This window comes from Marmota marmota, unplaced genomic scaffold (assembly GCF_001458135.2).
Source record: "Marmota marmota marmota unplaced genomic scaffold, marMar, whole genome shotgun sequence".
Classification (NCBI taxonomy): Eukaryota; Metazoa; Chordata; class Mammalia; order Rodentia; family Sciuridae; genus Marmota; species Marmota marmota.
The window spans coordinates 54,040,670-54,046,147 of NW_025999977.1; the positions used below are offsets into that span (position 1 = coordinate 54,040,670).

Sequence of the window (5,478 nt, forward strand, 5' to 3'; positions counted from 1 at the left end):
TTGTCACCTGTTTTGACCTTGACCTAGTCATCCGCGTAGTTGCGTGTGTGTGGTAGCTGGTTGTCCTCGTTGCCGTGGGGCACCCTACACACCAATGGACCTATCTCCAGGTGGTGAACCTCTGGGCGACCCGCGGTCTGGGCTAGCATGTATGGCGGCCGTGGTCAGGGCTACCTCGGGCTGTCGCCTGGTGACCCGTGTCTGCATTTCATCCACTGCACACCCAGGGGTGGGACTGCGGCCTCGTGGGGGCTTACACCCACCTCACAGACACGGCAGGAAACCCCACCAGCCCCTGGTCAGGGCTGCAGTTGTTCTGAGTCCTCCTAGACACCTGGTACTGCTGTCCTTATTTTAGCTGTGGTGACCGGGGGCACGTTCTCTCACTGTGGCTTTCATGTCCCTTCCCTCCTGGCCACTTGGACGTCCTCTTTGGTAAAGGAGCGTCCAAGTCCTGTGCCAATCTTCCTGCCGGGCATCTCCCCTCCTGCCCACGTAGCGAGTCTCTCCTCCCGCTCTGGGGTCGGCCTCTCACTGTCTTGAAGCCTTTGGTGGAACAGATCTTAATTTTAACTTAGTTCAGTTTGTCATTGTTTCTCCAATGGTTCATGCTTTTTAGAAATCCTAAGATCTAAATGTGGCCTATCTGAAGGTCATAAAGATGTTCTTCTGTTTCCTTCTGAAATTTTACTGTTTTGCTCTGAACATGTATACCTTGGGCCCATCTGAACTTAGCTTCTGTGTCCGACATGAAGCAGAGACCAAGATTCACACTCGGCAGAGCACCTGTCTTGGCCGGCTTGGGCTGCCATAACAAAATGCTGGGTTCTGGAACAACGATTTCTCACCGTTCTGGAGGCCAGAAGTCCAAGACCAAGGTGGCAGCAGATTTGGTCCCTGGGGAGGCTCCTGTGGTTTGCAGACAGCCACCTTCTTGCTTGTCAGGGAGAGAGAGAGCTCAAGTCTCATCCTCTCCTGTGAGGGCACTCATGCCACCAGGGGCCACCCTCAAGACCTCATCACCTAGGGCTGGGGTTGGGGCTCAGCGGTAGAGCACTCGTCCAGCATGTGCAAGGCCCTGGGTTCGATCCTCAGCACCGCATAAAAATAAATAAAGAAAGAAAGAAGGGTATTGTGTCCAACTACAAAAAAATAAATATTAAAAAAAGAAAGAACTCATCACCTCCCATTGGCCCCTCCTCATACCACCACCTCTGCCTCTGCACTGAGGGTTCTCTCCACCCTGGCTTCCCATCCTCCATGTCCCTGGGGCCTTGTGGGTTCTACTTCCTGCACTTGGGAACCAAGGGCAGTGTGTGCATCTGGAGAACACTGGCCAGCGGCCGGCTGCTGCCCGTGGAACTCCAGACACTCGACTTAGCCTCTCTGAAAACCACCTGCTTGGCAGGTGGTGCGGGGTTAAGAGAGAACAGCTAAGTGAGTCTGGAGCCTGGCGCGCCCCTGCTTGGTGAGCGCTTGGTGAGCACTTGGTGAGCTTTCTAAGGTGCATCCTTTACACCATCACAGTAGCTCCTGGGTGTCCTGTGTCTGCTCAGAGAGGACTTGGGGTGCCTTGACAACAGCACCTTGTAGTTCTTCCTGAGAGGTGGCCCTCCACGCTGAGAGCTGAGGGCCTCAAACCTCTGCAGCGAGAAAACCAGTTGAGACCCTTGAAACCTGACGGGGAAATCAACAAAGTTTGGGAACTGAACGGACACCATCCAACCCATCCCTCCCCCAGATGTCTGCCAAACGTCTACTGGGTCCTGGAGGACTGGGGTAGACCAAGGGCTGGCTCCTGCCCATGGGGCTTAGAGAGGACGCACGAGGAGGACTCCCACACAGCAAGGTGGGCTGGGCACCGTGGGACGCCAGGAGGGCCCCTTGCCCCGCTCCGGTGGGGAGGCTGTTGGTTTCAGGGAGGGTGAGGAAGAGCTTCAGGGCAGCAGGAGCAGAGGCAAGTGGCACATGGCCAGTGGCTGTGCCTGATCGCTGGGCAGGGCTCAGTGGGATTCCAGCTCACCCCCTCCCCCGACAAACACGACAGCAGTGGCAGATGTCCCCCACGGAGATCTGGGCCACCTTCATTGCTCTGGGAACAAACTCTCAGTTACTCCGGGAGCCACAGAAGCACCAATGACTGAGCCCAGATTATGTCAGTTCCTGGCTGTGCAAGGAGGGGGTGGACAGAGGTCTATGCAGCCTGTCAGGCGTCTTGGGGACAGCCTCTCCCTGAGGGGCACATAATGGGTATCCCCAATGGGAAGGAGATTTGGGAGCTGATGCCAACTCCCCCAGCTCTAGTTACCAAAGGACGCCAAGAGAGTCACCAAAAGGAGAGTGTTTCCCAGAAGCATATTTCATGGGTGGGGGGGCAGTGCTAGACAAAACACGTGTCCACTACACGGAAAGCAATTGGAAGCCACTGAAGTGTGTTGAAGCAAAGTCACGTCATGAGCTTAGCACTTTAGATACTCACCCTGACATGGGGGAAGAGGCTGGAGGGGACGAGACTGGAATTGAGAAGACCAGTGTGGAAACCCAGCAGGAGATGGACAGGCCAGACTAGCCAGGGTCAGTGGGTGGGAGAGGAAGGGAGCTTGGGATGGGGGGTGCTGGGAGTTCAAATGCACAGGACTGAACATTTATTGGATGGGGGAGGGGTGGAGAAGCCACAAGGATGTCCCACAGACATCCAGCTTGGCCTTGGATGGGGATGGTGCTGGGTCCTTCGATGCAGCACCGTGGACGGGGCTGCTGAGTTCATCCATCAGGCGGCCAGAGAAAAAGCTCTTCAGCTGGGAGATAGAAGGTTGCAAGTAGCCCACACAAACCCTTATGAAAATAACTTTTGTTCACCAAAATCAAACAGGAAAGCAGCTCATGAAACAAAGAGTGAATCCACGCCGTTTTACCATCTTGAACTAACAAAGAGAGTGCCACACCATTAAGTCCATCTCAGCCTTTCTTTGAACAGGGCTTCTCCCCACTCTCTGTTTTCTCCTTCTGGAACTTGGAGCACACTCCAGACCTCTCACCCTCGCCTGTTTTTTACCTCTCTTTTATATCTTCTGTGCATTAGCCTCTGAACTGCATTTTGCTATCCTCTCATCTTTCTCTGATTGCTGAGTAACTTTCCAAGCCATGTATTCCATGTTTACTCTTTCACATTTTAATAAATATTTAGGCTTTTACAATTTTCAGTCAAGGTGAATAAAGCTGTTTGGGAAATTTTTGAGTCTTTTGGGTAAAGGTGCATTTTCATTTCCTGTGGACCAGCTGCGCATTTAACTGTATAAAACACTCCCAAACTGTGTTGGTGTCTTACCCTGAGTCTGTCCTAAGCCTTTTTATAGATATCAACTCATATTCCTGAAAACAGAAGGTATTAGTGGGTTCCCTTTCCCCAGCTCCCTTCCTGCCATTGCCTGAGAAGTTAGAACCAGAAAGTTAGGGAAAGAGGACCCCCCACCTTCAAGTCCCTCATGCTGAAGTCCAAGGGCGTGGAGGGAGGGGGAGGTGCTAATCATTAGATGCAATATGACCCGGATGGTTGGTGGTCCCTCAGTGAGCTGGGCTTTGAGAACCGTGACAAAACTCCGGGTCCTGCCCAAAATGTTGCTCGGAGCTGGGAAAAGAAGGTTGACAGGCCATCCTGAGGACACCAGGCTCGCCATTTCCCACTTATCCCACCTGGCATGGACCGGGCCGTGGCCACAGACACGGAACTCAGCCGCGCTCCGCACATACTGCACCGCACCGCCCCCACTTCTCTCGGTCTCCGCCCCTCTGGCTCACAGCCTGAACCTGTGGGGACAACCGCCAAGACTCAGGGTGAAGCCAACTCAGAAAAGGAGGTGAGGACAAGGAAGCCTAGGCAGGGGTGGGATCAGACTCCCGGGTCCTCTCCACTGTCTGCCTGGGCTGCTTCTCACCACTGGGTCTGGCCTCGCACACGCCCTGGCTGTCCAGGGTCGATGCCCACCAGCAGCTGTGCCTCCAGCTTCCCTCGGCCCTGCAGGGCCCACCCAAGGTCTGTGCACGGTCTTGGTGACGCCTGTTGAATGTTCATGACACACAGTGGCCTGTCTGATCTCATCAGCAGGGGCCATGGCCTCGGTTTCCAGGGCCACCACCTTGCAGGAGGGAAGAGGACCCTGAGACTTGGCTTCTGGCCACAGGCTGAGCCTCTGTCCAGGACAGCTCAGTGCGAGTGCGGCAATGGGTAATGAAGCACACCAGTCTGGGCGGGCATGTTCACAAAAGCCAGGCAGACTCAGTGGGGAGCCATCCATTAGCATCCTGCCCCTAATGGCCTCGGCTGCTCCCGCCTTGGCAGCTCCTCTGAGAAGGAGCCAGTGGACAGCAGCCACTGCTTGCAGAAGGTCTGTGGGCTGCAGAGACGGGCTCCTCAGAGCCGGTGGGCAGGGGGACGCTCACAGGCCAGCACTGGACGCCCCTCTCTATCTTCTCAGAGATCCTTCCACTCCCGCTGCCTTTGACCCTTTGTCACTCCCCAGCGTCACCTTCTCCAGGAAGCCTCCTGATGTCGCAGGGCTCTGAGCCCATCCCAGAGCCTTAGAGAGGGTGCTCTGTTGCCAGAGGAGGAGGCCAGGCCCCAGGCGACAGGAGTCCATCTTTTGCATGGGGAGACCCCAGGGGTCTGCATTAACTGGGATCCTTGGGGAGCAAGCAGCAGTGCCTGGCTCTGGCTAGTTTTAGGGGGAGAGAAGAATATTCTGGGAGGCTAACGATGCTCAGAGAATCACAAGAAGAAGAGAATCAGGGCCCAGAGTACTCCAGGTGCCTCCAGGGGTCCTGTTGGCAGGGCCTAGTGACCCATCTCTCAGGACACACCCAGAGAAGGAGGCTCAGCCACCACAGTCTCTGTGTCAGCAGCCAAGGCCCAGGACGCAGATTCCCTGGAGGAAAAGTCTGTCTGTCTGGCACGGCCACGTGCCCACCCCCTGGGCTGAGGCGGAGTGGGCCCCCGTGCCTGGCAGGCCCTTGTGTGTGAGTCGGTCAGTGCCCAGGCAATCTGTGAGCAGGCACGTTGTCATTCCTCACCTCACAACAGGTCAGACAGCCAGGGGGACCGTCAGGAAAACAGAGCACCCCGGCGGCCCCCACCAAGCCAGACAGCCGGGAGTCACATGATGAACCCCTCGTGCACGTGAGTGAGGGACGAGCAGCGCCCTCCTCGGGGCTGGCCAGCCCGGGCCAGCCTGCTTCCCGGGCATTTTACTTCCCATGACAGGTGTGGGTGGGAGCGTGGCCCTTCCTGATGGATGGGTGATATTTTCTGGGGTGCGGCAAGGACAGCACACCTGTCAAGGCTGAGGCAATTACGTCCCCCGCATGGCCTTCTGGACCAGCTCCAGCCTGAAGTCCCGGTGTTCTTTCTCCAGCGTCTGCTGCAGGATCCAGCCGGAACAGGAAGCGATGGGGTGGGAAGCCGGGCTGCTGGGGGGGGGGGGG

General features: G+C 56.3%; 1 long non-coding RNA gene across 1 annotated transcript in view; it reads right to left on the reverse strand.

Moving 5' to 3' along the window:
* Positions 1 to 2,152: 2,152 nt before the first annotated feature.
* LOC125617267 overlaps positions 2,153 to 5,478 on the reverse strand; it is an 8,220-nt gene continuing 4,894 nt past the window's right edge. The window contains exon 4 of the long non-coding RNA XR_007348218.1: positions 2,153 to 5,460. This is a non-coding gene — a long non-coding RNA (uncharacterized LOC125617267). The remainder of the gene's footprint in view (positions 5,461 to 5,478) is intronic.